General features: G+C 44.4%; 1 long non-coding RNA gene across 1 annotated transcript in view; it reads right to left on the reverse strand.

Annotated features, from left to right (window-relative positions):
- LOC149359453 (uncharacterized) overlaps positions 1 to 22,365 on the reverse strand; it is a 222,881-nt gene that overhangs the window by 83,344 nt on the left and 117,172 nt on the right. Inside the window, exon 2 of the long non-coding RNA XR_016288273.1 lies at positions 20,173 to 20,279. This is a non-coding gene — a long non-coding RNA (uncharacterized LOC149359453). The remainder of the gene's footprint in view (positions 1 to 20,172; positions 20,280 to 22,365) is intronic.

A 22,365-nucleotide genomic window follows, 5' to 3' on the forward strand; every position in this document is an offset into this window, starting at 1 on the left:
ATATAATCTGGGTTCATACGTTTGAAGAAAGTGATGTGATGTGATTAAATGTCAAAATTATCACTTTTCTACGCAGCTTATGAGAATCATCACTATGTGTATGGTCTATATCACAAATAGAGCTCGTTCTGTCGCCAACAAGTGAAAGAGACAGAAGAAGAAATCGAAGGAAAAAAAGAGGGCAGTTAACGACTGAACCATGAAGCTTCGTAGAGCGAAACTGTCCGCGCATGCTCTTCAGCTAAGTGGGCGCTTCTAATTAAGGGTGAATTAACAGCGCTTACAGCAAACTTTCTCTGTCGCCAGCAGACGTAAATATTTTCCTTCTTTAGTTTATTTTGTTGCCTTTCGTGCTTAACTTTTTTTTTATAAAAGCTACTGAACATTTCTTTTAAAGTTATCACATCACGTTGATTCTAACAATATGTTATTTGACAAACTTCTACCTTCTGAGGTAGAATAGTGTGATCGCTAAGAAACGATAGTAGTCGTACAAAGCAGTGCCTCTTAGCTTAACAGCCTCTTCTGGCGCATAATTGTCAATAGAGCAAGCAACGGGTCAAGAAATACAACGAAGACTGCATTCAGGTACCGTAGGCCCAAACCACACGTTCGCTTACAGCTGCACGTCCGCCTCCTCGTCGTCAACCTGACGTCCGTAATGTCCCTCCGAACGACTAATTTGGGACCCCAGGTGCTCTGAGGGGTCCGAACCGACCGGTCCCACCGGGTTGCCCCGAAGGCTCTTTTGCCCCACCACCAGGAGAAGTGTGCGCCGTGCCGGGAGAACTGCGTGAAGCGCATAACACCCTTACCGGGCGTGCCCCGCAGCCACGTGACCAGCCGGCGCTGTAAAGCCCAGCCGCCGCCGCGGCGTCGTTCGATACGGCGCGGATCGTTAAAATGGCATTAATTTCCTATTAGGGGATGCGTGGGCGACGCACACGAAAACGCTTCGCCCGATGCCACTAAGCGGACGCCGTCCCTGATGGCTTCGGGGCGGCATCGGAGAGGCCCGGTGTAACCGTTCCCCGTTATAGCCTCCTAAACCCTTTCCCCCAGTCCTTGTACGAACGAACACGTCCCTGATGCCGCACGCGCACTAGTATCCGCGCAGATTCGTTTGCGAAGCACGTGAAGGGGAAAAAAGGAAGCTTACGTGGATTCTGGCCTTGCGCGGTTCGCCAGGCGCTTCGAATTTTTCCCGGCTCTTGCCGTAAACGTGACACTCTCAGGAACGTGGAGCACGTTGTTCGCCTCTGCCGAAAAGCGTCGCGCCCGCCGTAATCGCTGATCATCTGCTTCCGATTCTCTCCTGATAATCCTCGTGGGAGTTTTCCGCCTTGTATTCAGTGTTTCCTGTAGGTTACGGTTCCCCCGGCAAGGTGTGCAGAGAGTGCGGCCCCTGTTCCGCCCAGTGTGGTATCGCCTTTTGCATTTCTGATTGTTCTGTAGACTCACGCTGGATTGCGGCACGTTTAGGCTGCGCTGCATTGCGAGGAACTGCTACAAACTTCCTTACTACGAATGACGATGTACTAGTACGCTGTTTTATAGCTGTTTATCTTTTTATACCATGTGATGTTAGACTAGACTATTAATGTCAGTCGCCGTGTTACGTTTCATGCAAAAGGTTTATGTGAAGGAGAATGCCAAGGTGAAACAGAGCAGTAAGGGCGCACTTGGCTACACTCACTTAGTCAGCCGTTCATTCTGGCAGGCACTACTAGCCATATATTGAGGCAATAACTGAGGCCGACTCGCTGTTGAAATACTCTGGTATTCAGGTTTATCTAACACGCTTTCTGGCTTCTGATGTATGTGCGTGGTACCTGTTTATTTGTCTTAATGCTGGTGTCACATTTACACGTCAATATAGAATGTTGTGGGAATTTCTTCCCCCTTTTTTTTCATACCCTTTTTCATGCACTCTTCTCTTGCACTGGGCTCGGGAGGTAACAAAAACACCCACACCAGGACACTTTGGCAAAAACTCTCATGAGAACTTGTTTCAAACTAGCGCAGCTGATAACTGTTTTTCTGGGGATTTTTCGTAAATTTTTCACTCATGGTCAACAACACCGACGCCGAATTTTCTACGAGATCATCATCATCGTCATCATCAGCCTCACTACGGCCACTGCAAGGCAAAGGCCTCTCCCATGTCTCTCCAATTAACCCTGTCCTTTGCCAGTTGCGGCCATCGTATCCCCGCAAAATTCTTAATCTCATCCGCCCACCTAACTTTCTACCACCCTCTGCTACGCTCGCCTTCTCTTGGAATCCACTCCGTTACCCTCCTTAATGCTATCGCGTTAGAAGACACAGACGATCAACGCGATTCATACGGCAGACTATGCGTTAGCATTAGGGCTACCCCCGTGACGGTTGCGCGTCACCTGATTCACTCTCCCGAACATCGACGCTGACTGCCGTCCGCGGTTTCCCTCTCGCCACCCATCACCTCCCACAAACTCACCTTCACTCCCCTTTTGCCTTCCTTCCTTCCTTCCCTCTCTCTCCTCCTTTCTCTTTCTCTATCGTTCTTGCCAGCCGTTTCCTTCTTTCGACTCTGCCTCTTTTCCCCCCGAGGCTTCAGACGCGGCCGCCAACGCCGGATTCTTTTTGTTCTCGGGGGGTTCTAACGCTAAAGCATTAAAAAACTGAGAAGACAACACTTGACACCTCCGTGTGTACAGCCTGTCTCTATTTTGTTTTTTACTGGTCAACTTTGTCGCCTGACAACCATGTTTCTGTTCACCAACGTGCTACTCTCCGTCATCTCACGCAGGTGAACGTTGGGCTTTTCTTACCATCACCTAAAACACATTTTCCGGCTTAACGTACAAGGTTTATGAGTAGGAGGCGTTACTTTTTATTTAAAACACACTGTTGGCTTCACTTTGAGGGCGTAACACGATCAGCGTCACTTAAAACTGAAGCAGCAGAGAAACAGCACGGTTTTTCGCGCATGGTGACAATGCTGTGAAGAATTTTCAAAGTATCCTGTCAGAAGCAAAACAAATCACTGAAATAGCATCTGTTTTACAATTGCAAAACAAATCACTGAAATAGCATCTGGTTTACAATTTCAGAAGGCAACAAATTCCAGTCTCACATGACGTGCGGGAAAAAAAATATTTGAATGTATCATCACGGGTCCGGTATTCGGTTGGGTGTTCTCTATGTTTCGTTCCTCAAGCATTTATCTAGTTTCGGCTCAAGCATTTATCAAGTTTCCGCTCAAACATTTATCTAGTTTTAACGTGACCTGGACTTTCTTGAAACCTTGCACTTGCTTCACTACCAAACTTTCTCTTGTTTTAATGCACTCTCTTAAAGCAATCTTCAACAAGCACCAATTTTTTTAAACCTATAGTCATGCTCACTTTGCCTCTTACAAGTACAGTTCCCAAGCGACCAATAGTTTCTTTTTTTGTCCCTTTCAGTTAGGTTCGAGTCACGTCGTATTTCAGACATCTTCATGGCTCGGCTCTAAGTGCCAGGACACTTTTTAAACTCCCCTGTCTGGCGTCCGCCCAACTACTTATTTCAAATTCTTTATGCCAACGGCCACAGTATGCAATTTTTGCTCCTTTTTTTGGCCCCAACACGATCACCTTTTTCTGTCCTTGCATTACACTCGACCCACAAGTCAGCGTCAGGTTTATTACAGCCGCAGTGATCTGGCTGGTTTTCTTGGCACGTACCCGGGGCACTCCATCATAGCGTTATTTACGGTTCGCCGACTAGCCAGCAGTGTACACTGCCGAATACTTTACCAGTCTTTCTATCTTTCTTAGACTTTTTCCCTTTTTTCCATGCTTCGCTGCGGCAACTGCATGGCTCTATGTATCAGGCAAATATTTGTATGCAGCACGCCACGGCAGAAGTTTGCCTCGCTCTCAATGTTTGCGGTTCATGAAAGCTCCTTCCCGCTCTGCAGGCGTATTGGCCCGTCAACATGAGTTAGTCTCAGTGACCTGTTCTCACTGAAGATCTACCAGACTCAGAGATAGCACTTTGCCCCGTGTGTCTTCACGGCGGTTCTCTGAAAGGTCCCCGCAGTACCTAAATCATCATGTGCTTGGGCTGAACTCCACTACCTATGTTTTCTGGAACAGCCAAGCTGAGATTAACGACACACTGAGGACAAACGCATCCATCTTTTGTTCGGAGTGAAAATAGATTTAATGGTTTTTTCTGCGTATGCTGGTGCTTTTCCGGCAGGAAAAGATCCATTTATTGGTGAGAAAAATGCTCATACTGAAAAACTATCATTTCCTGTCACTCCATTCAAGCTCGTGGCGACTACACCATAGAGTACTCCGTGATCAGCGTTTAGAAGTGAATGGCTAAGAAACCTAGCCACCGGTATTCGCAGAAAAACTGTCAACTCAACGCACAATACTTATACTTGTGAAATCCGCCGGCGATTACTTCACCTGTATTTAATATCGCGACCTTTTCTGGCTTTGAAAAGCTCGGTTTTCAGAGAACGTAGCCTCTTTTTCGTTAGAAGGCGGAAGTCTGTCTATGCTGACAAAGTTTGATTTTGTTCTCAAAGTCCCTTCAATGCTTCGTTAATTTCATCACGCAGTTTTACTAAATGGGTTGTTTTGAGATGATCCCTTGAGTGGATTTCTAGACCGGGTTTTGATTTATAATGCATTCCAGAGAAATCTGCAGCCAAGGCCTATCTTCAAACAATTTTTGTAGCATCAAACAGCGCGAACAGATTTAGATAAAGAGTAACAAACGAGGAGAAAATATCAGCCCCAGTCAATGAACTTACGGACAAACTAAAGGCACAACATATGACGCAGAGAGCAGATAGGTGCAGCAAACAGAGGTGAAATATTTCAGTCAATGACCAAGTATGAAAAAAAAATAATGATTCCGGATCCGCACAGGTATCTTCGACATCCGGTTTTATATTTTGCGATTTTTATTTATTTTCTGACATATACAGCAGGTAGCAGAGTTTCCGAAGAAGGAGAGGGTTACCATAAGCGCTGCAGTAAAAAAGTTATGAATTTTTTTTTGAAAATTCGGCATTGAACCAGCGCGTTGTGAGATCAAAATAGGATTTTTGAAAAAGTTGACCTTGACGAAATGAAGGTGAGTTTGTGCAGCAGACTTGTATAACTTGAAAAACCAAATTTTTTCTGATAGGCCTTCTAACAAAATCTCAGCGTGGCAACGTGATAGCGTACATGGATGAGTTCTAAGTTGCGCTGTCGCAGCATTTTAGCGATTCATGATAACATAGAAAAAACTAAAAGGGACACTTAAGCTCCACCATAAGGGCATGTAGCCATAGCGTTAATGAGCTACTGCCCGAGGGCGTTTCGGGTGCTTTCATGTACAAGAGGAGTCGGTGTTCTGGAATACCCTAGCCATAACTTAGAAGTACCGAATGAGGTTCTAGCCTCTTTAAAATCTAGCTCTAGTTTAAATTTCACCAGCGAGCTTCCTGAGATGTCATGCTTGCAAGCCTTAGATTTAAAACTGTTTTTCAAAAAACGGGGCTACCTTTTTCTTTGCGTAGAGTACATGCCCATGTGAAAAAAGGCTGTCCTCCCGTACGATTCCGGCCGCTCGAAGCAAGTTGAGGGTCACTCTGTGTTTTTTCATTCATTACGCACAGGGTGCAGGTCAGTTTCCATGCTCAAATGAATCGCCTTGGATACGCTTGTTTTCGGGGTGTCCTTCTTCAGCCTGTTTCTTAATCTCAGGTGAAGACAATATGCGAGATCTCGTGTGCTTACGTTGTTGATAAAGAAAAGCAGTGGAAGTTCGACGTTTTTCCCCAATGTTCACAACGTCTCATACGTACTAGAGAGGGTAGCAAGGAAATTTGGGGTTCGTTTTTACTGCACCCTCAAGCTATTCCCGTTTGTGTCCCTTTAAGAATAAAGATAAAAGCTGGAGTGTTGGCTGTGGCGCCCGCCACAAAAACAAATATGTGCATGGCAGCATGTGCAATGTTCGCAGACAAAAATTTTGAAAAGTGAAAATCTCTAAGATACTGCTACAGAAATATTGAAGGTAATGGTCCATTCTTCCGATATGTAGCAAAATCTTTCATATATAGTGTTTCCATCACTACAATCGAGCACCTAAGACCCCCAAAGAAAACCAATGGGAATGCTTTTGATGATAGTAAAAAGCGTTAATAGAAAAAAAAATGCAATCCTTCCGACGGGGGATCTTCAGATATAATAATAATACTTATAGTAAAAAAATCCCGCTCATAAACTTTCTCCCATTTAAAAACGATTTTGTCCAGGTCTGTTTGGTATGAAAAGCAATAGATCACGAAATTCTGCTCAGTTGCGGAATAGCTTGTTGGGAAGGCGAGACGTTTCATTAATAGGCGTTTACAGGAGCATGTGAAATCGTTGGTCTCATTTTGTCGGAGGCATATGCCAGAGCATCACCAGTCTCACGGCAGGTACCGCTCACCGCTTTTCACGCTGGCAAAGATCATTGGCTATGTAAAGTACCAAAGCGCGTGAAATTTTTTAACCCTTTCTACTGATCGAATATAGTTCGGAATGGTAGGAAGTTTTGGTATAAGGTTGGTTATATGTTCAGCCTCAAGTTTCATGCAGTTCCCAGGCGATGTCCATCTGAATTTGCTGCAAATTGGAGGCCAAACATTTACGCCTAAACATTGCCCCTCATATGTAACTACCGGTGATGATGACGATGATGATGGAACATACACGTGATGCAGTCTAGAAGACCAGCTTCTTGACCACACTTGATATAACTGGTCCGGTTGCTGTGCCACGCACTTCCATACTGATTATAAAGTGGGAGTGTACGTTTCAGGAGGTTAGGTAGGAATGCATAGCACCTTGTAGACTATGAATTTCGTTAAAAGAGTGGGTGACACTATATTTTAAGAGACAAAGCATAGCTGTGCAAATGTTTCATACGGTGGCGGCGATGGTCGAGGTGGTGGCAGTAAGCCACCGCCTTTTTGGCAGGGATCGTGGCTTAAGTTCATTTAGAAAATTGTCCCCAATCATTTCATTACTACGTACTGTTACAAAGCAAACCGAGACACGTTATTCTCATTTAGTCCACTGCTTTTCTTGTTTTAAGGCGTGCAAGTTGTTGTTGTTTTTTATGCGTAGCCGTGACTTCTTCTGCAGACACGATTCTAAGAACATGTATGGCATCCCAGCTTCTCTGGTTAACGCAGTACGCACTTTTGAAACTGTAATCTGAACCTTTCCCAAAGATGTAATTCCACTATAGGCATCAAAAGTTTAAGGGACCCAAGTGTACGGAAAGAAAGTTATTTCTCCTAAGTAAAGTATTTATTCAGTGGCGTGAAACGACTCGAGATACGAAGCGATTTGTTTAATCGAACAGAGCTAACATGTTCTGCATATTGTAGCAACAGGCCCCAAACTCAATCGTCAGTATGAAGGCGCATTGGCTTTCTATTCGTAGGTAACAATTCTACAAGACTCTGTCTGGAAAGTAAAGTGGAAAAATATTTGCTTTTCCCAAATCATGCTTGCAACTAAACTTTTGTTGGCAGCAGTACATCTTACTAAGAATAAAAGTAAGATTTATAAAGCATTCGTGTTATGTTGTAACCTCGAAATTTCTGATGCAAGGCTTGCAGTCAGAACTTATTTCTAAGCCTTCCTGTAGTCATCCCCTCGATGTACCCTTTTTAATGTTATGACAGCGTGTACGTACTGCGTAATGCTGCTACAACAAAGCTTTTTTCTTTCTATAAGAGCACCCTGAAGCTTTTACTGGAGAGTTCCTGGCGTCGAACTCTGCAAAGAAAACAGAATCCTTGGGGCAGCCTGAAGACTATAGCCGCCTCGTCCCACGGTGGCAACTCCTGCCTAAGTTCTGGCAGTCGATGTGCAATGTGAAATGCAGTCACCCTCTTCTACGCCATTAACGGGACTTACGCAGCCTCCCAGACACGTTAGACCCTGGTGGGGTTCCTTGATGGGCACTGCAGGCCTCGTTAGTCTAAGTGGTTTCAGATGAATAGGGCGCCCGGGTGACCCTCACGAAAAGTACTGCAGACCTTCTAAGCGGGAGAAAAGTCTGTACTGCTTCAGCCACGCCAGCTCAAAATAGCCACTAAGAGAGGTACGAAAGTCCCCGTTACCAGACGATTAAGAGCTTAGAGCTAAACTTCTTTTCCTCAGAAGAGGGACCTGAGAAGCACAGACGGACTATTAAAAGCTCGTTTGCACGCTGGTAAAAACAAAAGAAATAAAAAGTAGCCTGGTTCTCTACCTTCTCGCAAAAGTCTAATAGCAGCACGAACATGCTCTAGGCTCCACTAATGTAGTAAGCGTTTTGAAGCTAACCTGGAACAAACTGGTCCACAAATCTGTCCACCTCTAGCTTTCTTTTTTATCAAATATACGTACACAGCGCTCACTCTTGTGTGAACGGCTAACAAATGGAAATTGAGCCAGACGTCGGGGGTTCGATACTCAACCACTGTGGCAGAAATTTAAGGGAAGCGAATGCAACAATAGTGCTGCATGACGATTTCATTCTGCCTTGTGAAAATTTCGCGGTCGAAATCATTGAGGGTTCTTGCATTTCAAGACGTCCGTTATTTCTGTTACAGAACTTGAAATTTAATTTCTTTATATTTAACCTCTGAGAGACAATAGCGTGCACGCTGCCGCTATGCATCAGTGGTTATGGTGCTCAGCTGCAGACCCAAAAGACGAGGGTTCGATACCAGCGGCGGCGGTCGATTTTGTGTGAAGGCGGAATTATAGATACCCGTCTACTGTGCGATGTCAGTGAAAGGTAAAGAACTCCAGTTGGTCGAAATTTCCGGAGCCCTTCACCACGGCATCTCTCATAGCCTGAGTCGCTTTTGGACGTTAAACCCCCATAAACTAAACCATACCAATAGCGTACGTCTTGTTTCACGTTAGGGCTTCTTTTTCTTAGCCTAGACAGCACGAAGGCTCAAGACAACAAAATAGCAGAACATATGGGGATCGAGATCCAAGAAACGAATTTGCAATCCTTTATTTATAAACAATGTTCAGGAAAGCCAAACCGACTTAACTATAGCCTGAAAAATTCTGTGTTTTAAACAAATTACTGTAATCTGCTGTAATTACTGTACCATAATTACGGTAATTGCTGTAATTACCTCGTGGACAATACCTGTATGTTGCCCGAAGGAGAAATAAACAAAATTACGAGCACAGCAACTTCAGAGCCCCAAGTCAGGCTGAAGCTCTGAGCACAAGTTGCGCTATTTAAAGGTAAACTGAACGCAACTGCACCCAGTAATTTTTCTTGTTAAACAATAATACTCCGGCTATTTCTGGCTATTTTGACGTTTGCCTGGTAGGGAAATACGCATCTATTCTTATACAAAATCAGATTTAAAAATCTTCCTGCCAGTCGATTCAGAATCGCGACGCTCTTGCCAAAACCAACAGGTTGCCGCCGTTTTGAAGTGAACGGCGGGGTAGCGTAGCGTTGCCCCCAGGATCCGCGCGTAAAAATCGTTCTTCACGTATGCGTGTTACTTGCGAAATCGGCCGGAGGTGGCAGCATATATTTTCTCTTATTTTTTTTACACCTTTTGACCTTGTAGAAGCTCCGTTTTAAATGAAAGCGGTTTTTTGGTGGTTAGAACGTGCTGATCTGTCCATAAAGGCCAACTTCTGATAGTTCTCAGTGTCAATGTACATTGATGCACTCTCAGCAGGGCGAGAGAAAAACCGGGCTTGACAAACAGTATAATGGCGCCATCTATTGGGAAGTATTGTAACATAAACAACAGCCTTTTTAATCTACCTCAAAAACAATTTCGTTTTCTTTCGTATTTCCTGATTAGCCGAGAGAGTTCCACTTTTGTCACATTCCCATCAGGTAGGGCCACATAAATATTATGTAGGACCTCAGGTGCATCGCAGGAATATGTTATGGGAAGGAAAAGCGCAAACTTCATTTGCGATGTTCTCAGCGAAAGGAGCGACCTCTTTCCGCTGAAAAATACGGGTTGTGTTGACGAAAGCTAACTTAGCAGTCTAGCGTACCTACTGTTTCTGTTAACTTTCCATTTAGTGTCATTTTACGTATAGCATGGTACTGTTCTCTTTTAAAAGAAACATTCCAAACTGAGCTGTATTTAACAAAACTGTTTTCAATTACATATTATTGAGCTATTTTTGTAATGTCTAGGATGGAAAGTAAGTTCTTTCAAATTAAAGAAAGAGGCTAACAAAGAAAAATCTAAACTACAAGCAGGTGTAAAAGAAACACCTCAAACGCGTTCTACCTTGACTAATTTCTAACCACTTCGGTATTAGCCTCTTGTCACCGTAAGTGTAGCAAGAACATTCAACCTAAAAAACAAACGCAATGAATATGGGGAGCTCAACAAAGCCCAAAAAATCTCTCGAAGCACAATGCTCGTTATCAGGCAGACTACCAATAGCATGAAAAGGGCACAAAAATGCGTTGATTCTAGACTATTCTCTGAGTGCAGAAATAAGTTAATGTTTCGACAGTACATCAAATTACAACGATTCAGTGACATCGGTAATGTCTCCGCAATTCTAAAGCTTTGCACGTCCCGCGAATAAAATAAGATTAATATTCTACATATAAAAAAAGATAAACTTAATAGTGCAAGAAAAATTGAAGCGAAAGTGAAAGAAACCAAAACAGTAATGTGCTAGCGCTGCGCTTCTGAAATACGTTGCCTTGAATTTTCACATTTATGCACGCGTGTGTGCTAAAGGCAAGGCCCTCATTTCACCGGCAGGCTTTCGCGTCGCGAGCTGCAATGTCGATCATAGCGGCTTCCACGCAGGCGAGCCTGGCGGTGACAGCTTCCGGTGCCGGTGGCGATACAATAGACGGGCCCCTGGCTACACAATGACAATGGTGGTAGGGAGGTAAAGAGCAGAAAAGAGAGAGGCGAGGAAGAAGCTGTGTACTGCAGGCAACACATTGTTCGGCGCTGTCGGCGCTTGATCTACAGGTGTCGCTGTTATGGGAGAAGAAACGAGCGGCCGGGCGGATGGTCGATGTTTGCCGCAGGCCCCTCTGAGCCAAAGATTGTTCGGCATTTGTATTTATTTACAGAAAAGTATTGCGAGAATGGGCACTTAGAAAAGCGGGTACAGTCTAGCACAAAGCGTCATTGTTAATAGTATGAAAACTGCGGTCAGTATAATTTGAATGAGCCCTAAAACTGTGGCAAAAAAAACATACTTACAGGAAAAAGGGACACGTTTACGTGCATGTTTGTGTTTAAATTTGAATTCATGTAGCGTATGTTTTATTTCTGGTTAAAAAATTTTAAAACAATACCTTACTTGTTAGTGCTTATAACATTTGTACTATTTTTATTATGAGGGCGCCCACAGTCATCTCTTAAATATGCCAGTAACGTAACGGTCACTTTAATTGGCCATTTTATTCAAAAAGTGGTGTTATAATCCGCTTCATCTCTCCCGCTCTTCCGTTTTTTTCTTGCATACACGACAAGCAGGAACCTAGTCCCCTGCGGTCATATCCGCGAAAATCCGACGTTTCGACCCACGTCATTGCTCTCTAACGTCAACGGTCTTAACTATTCGCCTCTGCCCCGTTTCTGCACCTGTCCCAGAAAAATTGGGTGGCGTCATCAAGCGGCCGTATGACTCACAGAGCCAGCCGAGCACCGCAATTTCTGACAATCGCATACAAGTCCTTCGTCTATACTATATGCTCCCCACGGGCCGACCTATATGGCGTGCCAGTTTTCCCGACACCGTTCGTGCCAAATATTGTGACGCAACCATCTGTCATACAGCGTGCAGGGTGGTTCCATACGGTTCTCGTTTAATATTGCATAAACTTGCTAGTAAAGTTGGAGGATAGCTTACGACAGGGATTCAAACTGAAGCCATTTGCACCCTCTGTTGCATGCCTTCCCGCAGTCTTTATCTCTTAGGGCGCGGTTGAGGTTTGCCCCGAGATGTGAGACATTGTGCCATTTCCTTTTTCAAGAACCAATATTCATATCAAAATTATGATGCAACCGTTCATTGTATAATGTTCCGGGAGGTGTCATACGCCCATGTGTGTGCGTGGGTGGTGTATTTATGGGTAGGTGTCCGTGCACGCAGAGACAGAAATGATTTTCCATTCTGAGAAGTAAGCAGTCTTAAGGTATGCTTTAAAACAGCGCAAAAGACGCGGACGCCGACAGAGCAGACACACACAGCGCTGACTTACGTTCATTCCTGAAATTTAAATGCATATGTTCACTTGCCGCGATGCGCGAGAGCACGGGCCACCAACTAGCCCGCACGTCTACGCTTGTAAGTCTTAAGGATATTTCCCCTCTTTTGGCTGAAATTGTTAATTTTAAACTGTGGAGCTTAACGTCCCAAACCGACACATGGGCTCTGAGGAACACCGTAGTGTGGACCTCTGGAACAGTTTAGATCGCGTGGGACTCCCTGACTGACTCTGATATCGCACAGCAGACGGACGCCTTCTACACTTCCCCTCCATCGAAATGCGCCCGTCGCGGCCGGAATTGAACGTGGGTCGTCCGGCTCAGTACAGAAGTACCCTAAACGCTGAGCCGAACTGGTGGGGGATTAATGGGTTACACAATTGACTGGAATCGTGCTTTAATAAACGCCCTTTATATGCTCTTTGCTTGAAAAAGCAGTGTGGATGGGAGGTCCCATCTTTGCCGCAGTGACCCAAGTGGATGCTGATTTGATCACCGCAGAGTGTAATGTAATGTGTTTCTCGTGCCTTTTGCGAAAAATTCCGAGACCTTTTTCTTGTGCAGAGTGAAGGCCAAGCTATCTTTGGTTTATGGAAGAACTTAGTCGTGAGCTTCCTTGCGCGAATGTTCTTGGCACGGAAGCAATGCGGGAAGCCGTCACCGGGCTTCGGCAGTGATGGCGCGTACAGGGTCAATCACACTTAGAGGGAACACGGCTCCGCGTGGCCACGTGCCTGCAGAGTGTCATTGCATCTAACCCGTTCATGGATCAATGCAGAGTGGCGCCCGAGAAGGTGGACCACGACGTGGTGCATCGTGTCATCGGCCTTTTCACGGGTTTGCTATCGGCTTGGTCGCAATAGTACTTCGCGTCTGCGCAGTCACGCGGAGCTGTGTTCCCTCTAAGTGTGACTGAGCCAGTACTTTTGTCATGGCTGTCGCGTATTTGCTCCAAGGCGGCAGGCCATAATCGGCCATCCCCTCGACACCTCCTCCGGGGTAGGCGGAATAGGACGCGCCTGCTCCTCAGAGCGTTCCTCTCGTTCAGCTTCAAGGAGCTGAAGGCCCTTGAGGCGTCGCTTCTTTGCGCGTTTTTAGGTGAAAATATCACCGTGAGGCTGCATGGACCACGCTGACAGGGAATATGTGTTCGGTGTGGTTGCAATATTGCATGGTGTCGGTGGTCCCTCGCAGAGGACCCATGCACTGCCCTTGATGCCTGCGTTTACAGGCACCTAGGAAGTCATCGCAATGAAGCGGAGCTTGAGCTTTAATTCTCGTAATGTACCAAATGCAACGGCTTTGTAGACGGGCTACCACTGACTCGTCTGCTCGATTCACATGCACGTCACAAGTCAGTTGGAAGTAGACCTGGATGTAGGCTGCGAGTCCTGACGAGTGGTAATTTGTAGTTCCCACTCAGCGTTCTATAAAGAGCAATTCTACTTTTACAGTTTCAGACAAATAGAAGAACATCTGCAGTATTAAGGCTGCACACCAGCGGAAGCACATCTGTCTAGGACTGCCCAGGAGGCATATAGAGAGATGGCTTCTGAGCAGCACTCGTTATCTTCTTCGGATCAGCTTCAGTGTAAAACTGCGGGCTCACTACAGCGCTGTTTTCATAGCATGCGAGCTGTTACGTGTGCAGATAAAAGCACCGGGGGCTTATCGTTCACGTCCACACAACCACCCACCTACAACGTGCGGGTGCTTTCTAAGGTCCCTTTACCGTTCAACGCACCCCAGAAGCCGTACACGTAGTCGTAACGAGCAGAGATATCCTAAAGGCAACAAACTGGCACAACGGTCAACGCGAGTCCATCAGGCCGTCGTCCTGATTTCAAACATCGTTCCGGAGGCAATGGTCTTGAAACGACAACGGGCGCACAGAAGAAGCTGCGTGATAAAGGAACAGCCTAAGCCCTGGCTCCATTTGTAGTAGCCCTCGATGCTGCACCCGGGTTCCTCTTGTAGGGAATCAGTGTCTCGAAAGGACGTCGCCGGACAAAAAGAGATGACGGCAGAAATAGAAAATGATCGGCGAAGGTAAGACTCAAAGAAAGAAAACGCAAAGAAAGCAGGTCGCATGCCGGAGCGCTCAAAGTGGCCCTGACAGCATGTCCCCGCCGGGGAGTTCGAAAGTGGACGCTGTTCGAAGTGGGTCGCACGGTCTGTCTGACAGCGGAAAATCGCATTATCCTCTGCAGGCAGAAAAAGATCAAGGAAGGTAATTTCGAATTCGCCACTGTCGGACTGTTCGTTTATTTCTTTATGCGTCCGCTTTGGGTCCGTATTAGACCAAATCCGTTTATATTCCCTTTTGTATTTTTACAGCCTCAATGGCATAGATCGCCATTCAAATTAGACTCGCTACGAGTGCCTTCTAGATTTTTGCATAGCGTACTTTAGATTCTCGCACTTAATGGTGACAAAAAGGCAGATCTCTGACGTAGTTACATAGCCTGAGCAAATGTGCAGTTTGCTCGCCCAGCTTATTAACTGTTAACTTTGACACATGCATAGTCGAACCCCGGGAGAATTCACCCTGCTGAGAGCTGTCCCTCGCACTGTTAACTCGTGAAGACGGGAGAAATAAAAGTTAAAAAAGAAGGTTGTGTTACACTTTCTGTTGTCTTAAGGGAAATTCTATTAGTCAGACTGACAGAAAGGTTTTCTATCCACTGCGCCGCTCAAATGAAAATGGTGGAGGCAAGAATGCCTTTGATGGGCAGCCGTTTATATTCATGCAACCCGAGTGGCCATCATATCTTTTCCCGTTCCGTGTCTAGGCAGCGGTATCAGTAATACGAAAAGGCGGCGCGACCGCAGGCATCAGGGCACTTTCAAAAATCAACAATGTTTTTCGTCAAGAAACACAACGTTTTACCCGGTCCTGCATTGCATGATCCCCCCAAAAAAAACTTGGAATGCCACTCGCAAAGCTAACAGCTGCATTTTTACATGCATTTTATTTTATTCATCCTCGACATCCCCTTGGTCGTATGAGCAAATTTTCTGCAACTTCCCCGTTGTTTCTTTTTTTTTTTGCTAAAATCGCGTCAGCAACTCGATCGCTACTTAAACTGCTATGCTCTACGCAGCTAGGCAAGTTATTAAAAATTCCATCTTCCTACGAGCACAGACAGGATTTTCTTGAGGTAGGCATAGCCACGATATTTTTTTGTCATAGTGCTGATCTTCAGCGATCAGGGGTATTACTATGCCCATGGAAAAAAATACTGTGTGGCACTTGCTTGTCATAGAGTTTCTTACTATTACCTAGAGGGAAAGCTGGCGGCTCTACACTTCAGCCACCATGGACGCTCAAAGCATCATGGGGCGGTGAGCTAGTTGTTGCGAGACAGTCGTAGTTTTTCAGGAACACGGAGTGTCATTACTAAGACGTTGCATTCCGAAAACGCTGTTCGATTGTGCGCAGACGACTTTCGCGCGAATGCAGTGTGAAAAAGCCATAGTAGTGAAAACGCGACGACACACGACGGCAATGAAAGGTTTCACTTTTCCGAAATGCCATTAAAAAACCTGTTAAAGTATCTAAGCAAAAACATATTTTTAAACATATTTACTTTTAAAAATGCGCCTGTTAATTACGAAATATTATTTTTTTTTAATGTTCCTTACTTGGCCAATAGGAAAGCTAGCTATCTCTTATTTTGGGCAAACTTTGCATTTACATGCTTTTTGTGCTCGTTTGTTGCAATTTGCAGACAGGATATTGAATGGTAGGACATTCGTAGTTATCGAACAGCTTTATTTTTCTATTATATTTTGGCCAAAAGTTGCAGTTCTGCAGTCGGTAGCTCACCGCCCCATGATGCTTTGAGCGCCCATGGTGGCTGAAGTGGTCTCGAGGGATCTCCATGCAAACTCCCATAGACGGGCTGCCAGCTTTCCCTCTAGGTAATAGTAAGAAACTCTATGTTGCTTGTAGGCGGGGCTAGTTCTTTCTTTTTTGCAGGGCTGTTTTACTTTCGCCGGTAGGCAGCGCCAAAATTGCTTGCATTACAGAGGCCAGGAGAACGGCAATTTCGAAATTCCCAAATTTGAAATGGATATTATTTACTATTTATTTATTTATTACAAATACCTCAAGGGCCCTCGGGTGAGGGCTTTACATGAGGGGCTACAAGCCTTCCAAAAATAAGCAGCCCAGAAGTAATACTAAAATTTAACCATTCAGCATTACTCAACAAGACTGCTAGTTAATACGTCTTAGTTATACTGTGATGCATTACATCCCGCTCACATGCTCTGTCGAAGAAGGCGCTCTTCAAACTCTAAAATCACATTTTGAATATTGCTGACAGTATTAGTCCTCATTTCGGTCTTAGAGAGAATATGCTGAACTTATTTTTGCATCGCTGCTTCATTAAATTGTGTAATAAAAACAAAATAGATTAAATTTTGCTTCTTTTTTTTTTGTCGGCAATCTTCATTGCCTACAGACGTACAGTCAGGCCGGAATGAAACGCGAACAGAGCATGTCAAGAAAACAAAATATTTTACCTGCCTACTTTCAGCTGAAGTGTATAACTAGCCTGATTCATGTGTCTGGGTAAAGGGCCTACTGAAATGCATAATCGAAACTAGGTTGTAAAGGAATACCTCGCTGCAAAGCAGAAATGTATGACATATGCGTGTTCGCGTTTCATTCCGGCCTGACTGTACGCCAGAGCAGAGCCGCTTAGCCCCATCAACCTAACGAAGTTTCGTATGCTAGCAAGCCTAGCCTTTCTAGAAAGGTCTCTAATATTCCTTGTTAAGAGACGCATGAGAATTTGCGATCGACGTCTAGGTAAATTAGGAGCTAAATAAAGTAATTTCAGCTACATTTTCACCGAGCGCTATTCGAAAGAGAAAACAACGAGAGATCAAGCCATTTCGAGCAGGTGATTAAGGAAGATCCCATTTAGCGCGTATCCCATTAAATTCGCAACGTACTTTCCCTCAAACGTTTATTGAAAAGGCATGTTTTATAAAGCCCTTGACAGCATTCTTGGAACTCTTTGTATTAGATGTTTTGTTGTTACCTGTCCTTCCCACTCTCAGCGGTGGCGCGTTCCGATGAAAGAAAGAAAAATATCCCGTGTTATTCATACAATTCTTCTGCGTCTTGTCAGCAGAGATTTCAGAACTAACCGCTGCAGCTCCTGTTGTCGCTAGCTCATTCCTAACTTTCAGGATTTATTACATGCTGGTGGTGACAGAATGTCAAGTGCACTGATTTTATCAAAGACTGGGTTTGTGAGTGGTTTTCAGAATGACTGCGATATTACATTTACTATTCATTTAACTAATTATATTGACTTCTATTGTATTGGATTTATTTATTTTTCAGACAAATATCAGCTCTACAATTTCCCTTGCGTTATATCAGAATGCGTGGCATTGTTTTTTTCATATTTTTTTCCTCTTTCTTGGTGCAAATCATTTCGAATGTATTCCCTGTCCATTAAATCGGAAGTCCACCGCCAAAAAGTCGAAAACGCGATCCACAGAACAGTTTTCAGAACATATCAGGGCATTGAGAAACAATATACCTAATCTTGAGGAAAACCGACTGCGGTGGTGTGCTGAATCTAAACTCAATATAACGCTCTTCTACTCGTTCCTGGGAATCGAAAAGAAGCACATGTTTGTTTCCTTTCTTCCAGATACTTTTTCGATACATCGACAGTCGTTCACAGCACTTTTCTTTCTACGACTTCTCACAAGGAGCGGAAATTAGAGCCTCCTTTACTTCAGTCAGACGCTGAAGACCAACAAAAGATATACGATTACTCTTGGTCTTCCGATACTCCTGTGTGTACCACGCTCCTTGTTCACCTTTATCATAACTTCAATACTGCTGCTTACGCCAATTCTTCTAATTATTTAAATGGTGAGCCTTGGACTGAAAATTATAAATGCCTACTGTAAAAGCGTGATGCACAGCGTTTTTTTTTTTTTTTGCCACGAGTTCCAACCGATTGCTGCCGACGCGAGGAATGATACCAACTTTAACGTCAGTTTCACTTCTGCGATACTTTGAAAGCTTTAGGGCTTTTAGCAAAACCGCGGACCCGTTGTGCGACTTCTTGTGACGTTAATATTCCATTCTGTGTAACCTGGGCGCACACTGCGTCCGCTATGAAACATCGCCTTCCGCTGCAATAGTTATTTGTCGGTAAAGGTTGCAGGTTATTTGGGCAAAACGCTGGTTCATGAAGGACTAAGACTCGTATTGTTCCTCGCAGCACAACAGGTGCATAACTGTGCCAAAGTTTTGCATCTCGCATCCAATATGCATAATCGCTGCCTACCTGTGCCTGGAGGTCAGTTCTAAACTTTCTTGTTTATATTTCATTTTCTCTTTGTGCAGTGTATTTTTTATGTAACAGTTTTCATTTCTGAACATCTCTTCGTGTTATACCCCTAAGTGTGTGTTGTCGTTTTTTAAGCTACTCCTGTCATACATTGCGTTAGAGTATAATAAATAATTTCTGATTTAGGCAAATAATTATTCAATTTCCTAGTGCTTTCTTGGCTGCGCTGAATGAAAACAGGCTGAATAAAATTTTCACTTGAACATGGGTGCAGGCAATTTCTATTTAGTCACACCTTCGAACACTGCTAACGAGGTATACTGTACGTTGTTGTACGGTGTATGCAAGAGTTACCCTGCAACGGGGTTTGCTTCTCATTCTTACTGTGCAGCCTTTACTGAACCCGTAAAAACAAAATGGTCTCGAAAGGTTAAGAGAATGGTTCTTCTTACATTAGCATGATTTAGAGCTTAAGTGATGTCATTAGTTCTCCACTGCACCGTTAAGACCCGTTACGTTTGACAAACACGATACACAATTGTGTGCAAGTTTTTATTTGGCTATTCCAGCGTAGAAATATGTATATATTGCACTTTCACTCTCCCCTGCAAAGAGCGTCATAAGATGTTCATCTTCTATGGATAAAAGAGCGTCTTGAAAGGAAAACTCACTCGGAAAATGTACCGCGGCGTACAGAACGATGTTGTTAGATTTGTTCGAGGTACGCTTAAGAAAGCTTAGTGGTATGACTCGTGAAAGGTTTACTTGAAGGCATCGAAGTACGGCCTTTACCCAAAGCTGCCTTTCACTATGATACGTTAGTGATGCTGATTACCAGAACGCTGTCAGTATTCACTGAAAGCCTGTGTGTCTCTGTGCGAAAGTGCAGAATGTTATGTATTTCATTCCCGACGATGGCAAAGTTTCGATTACTAACAGAAGTTAGTGAATGTAGTTATTGAGCGTGTCAGTAGCTTAGGTGATAGCGTGACGTGCATCCGACAAACACTTGGGAACAAAATACTGCATACAAAACAGAACGCGAACCCCGGTTTCAGCATCCCTCAATACAGCATGTACTCTTGACTAAGTCTGCCCAAGTGAATACAACTTCCACTGCTAGCGCAAAGCACCCGCTAAGAGCAAAGTCGAGCTCTTTCTCGGCAAAGACAAATTCCTCTACAGTTTCGATGAAATCTTCCGCTGTACACGACCCTCTATTTGCATGTAAACCGATTTCGATGTTCTCCAAGCGTTTTCGCTCTGGCAACTGACGTCTTTATCTTTCCTGCCTATAGCTCCACCCCATTTGTGAAGCAGCTCACGGCAAAGACCTCTTCATCGTAGCGGCTGTCTTCTTTTTCCTGCCACTTTGGACACCGTCGTGGCCGGGGCTGGAATGGTTAAATTGAATCGCGCGCAGGGCACCCGCCGCAAAGAATTGCAACGAGGAAATGTCGCCCTATTGTTCTTTTATTTCTCTGTCGTAAATATTCAGTTTCTTGTGTGTGTTTTTTTCTACGTCCGCATTTAAAGCAAATACGCGTGAAAAGAAAACAAAAACACAAGCGTTACCCTCGCTGATGACATTCCAGGCACGCCTTCGTCGACGCCTAGAGGACGCCTTGTGCGGTCGCCGCAACTACGCTTCGCTTCGGGAAGTTGGAGGCAGCAGGCGGAACCTGCGAGCAAAAAAAGGCGATGCCTCTCAAGTCTCCAAATTGTGATAATCTTCTCAGCGTGAAGGGCGCGGCGAAAACTGCGTAACACACAGGGCATCGCTGGTGCATCAATACGGCTGTTTATAAGAGCAATCAAGTCAAACATGTTCTGTTCACGTCAGAAACACTTTACATGGAACATCACTGCAAAGCAAGGAACCCAACCATGTATCCCTAAAAATGGCTCAATAGCGTATTACATCCCCCCCCCCTCCCCCCCGGCTTCTCGCTTCCCGCAAGAACAAGAAAACTCTTCTCTATTGTATTGTTTTCTTCGCGTGTTTCAGAATGAGAACATGCACCAGTTCGCGCCACAGTTTGTAAAAACGTTAGTGAGACACCTTCATGCGGTTCCCCTGCCCTCTCAAATACATAAATTCTTATCTATGCACGAAATTAACCGCTCGCTTACTCACTCAGTCCCTGATATTTTTTTTCTATATGCAAGCCCTCGGTTACCTGAAGAGTAAACTGAACTACTGCTGAACAATAAATGGCCAACAAACTGAGCTTTCCCGGTAAGAGGATGCGAATTCTTAGCCGTCCGTGCTATCGACTCACAGCGGCTTCGTTTAAATCGGGGATAATGACGCACACAGCACCCTTAGTTCAACGTCTTGCTGGCCTTACTTAACTAGGCTAGCGTTAGCAGCTACTTGAATCGGTCGCTAATAAAAAGCTTGATGGGAAGGGAGCGGTTTTAAATATTTGGTACTGAACGACGCATTCACACACACGTTAATCCTTTATTTCTTCGTCCCCTAAATTCTTTTTCATTCGTCTGCTTTTTTTCCTTCAGATCTTCTAAAAGTTTTCAATTCTGCAATGACTACCAGGCAATCGGTACCGCGCCTAGCTAGTGTCACTGAGCCTATCACCCATTGACGTTCTGTTTTACAGCCACTCGCTCATTCTCTGTTTTCACGACACGGATGACGTCGACGCGCTATTTTTGCGCGTCAAAGCCATGCGGCACGTGGTGGCAGCCAAGAGAACTAGAAGCGCTTTCCTCTAATTTCTGGTCATGCGCTGCTTTGTTTCCAGCATATCATCTTGAGACTACATATTTATTTATTGATGTGTTTGTTTGTTTGTTTGTTTGTTTGTTTGTTTGTTTGTTTGTTTGTTTGTTTGTTTGTTTGTTTGTTTGTTTGTTTGTTTGTTCTGATACCGACAGAGCCCGTTAGAGGCACTATTGTTGGTAGAAGTAATATCCCGGACAGAGCGTGCAGGCTCTTAGGAGCCTCCGCCTATGCCCGGTATCCAGCTATTGATTCGCGTTGAGAACGGCAGACAAATTCCAGCTAGCCTCAAAACATGCTAGCTCGAAATTAGCTTCGAACGTGGACATTACAGGACGCGCCTTTTTTTCCTTTTCGCAGTGACTTCGCATTCAGGCCGAAGATGAAACTGACTCCGCACTTCAATAACGCTTCCTTTATTAAGCATTATAAATTCAAATTGAATTGCCACAAACAAACTGTTAAATTGTAAGGGCTCGGACGTCAGATCAACGAATTGAGTTTACAGTACAGCATGATACAATTAACACCTGTTGTCAGGGTCCTCTCCCCCTCCCGCACTCTTCAATCCACCGCATTCCTTCTTTCGGGCCCCTTGCTGCCTCATTATGTGTACTTAAACATTCTTGCCACAGCCTCCAGCAATTAGTGAAGAAGAAGCTGACCACGCTTCAAAACTTTGGTAAATTTGAAGAATTTTGCTTGGAGACATGTAGCAGTTTACTATAAACATATTATAACCGAGAAAGCAATAAACACTATTCTTTGTGACAAACCCCAGACAAAAATAAATTTTTATTTTTTGTCTCCGGAGTTGTGCGAACGCTAATTGCTGAATTTCTTTTCCAACCAATTGCAGCTTTCGTGTCCCATACACTGAACCAAAATAATGAACCGAATCTGGCCACGCCTAATGTTGTCAATGTAAAGGACAAAGCTTCATTCTCTTTTTATTCTCCTTTTTAAGAATGAATACGCCTATATTGTAGTAAAAGACAAGTAAGCTGTGCTCTAGCGCATTTCCT

Source organism: Amblyomma mixtum, chromosome 2 (assembly GCF_055824585.1).
Source record: "Amblyomma mixtum isolate Tamu chromosome 2, ASM5582458v1, whole genome shotgun sequence".
Classification (NCBI taxonomy): Eukaryota; Metazoa; Arthropoda; class Arachnida; order Ixodida; family Ixodidae; genus Amblyomma; species Amblyomma mixtum.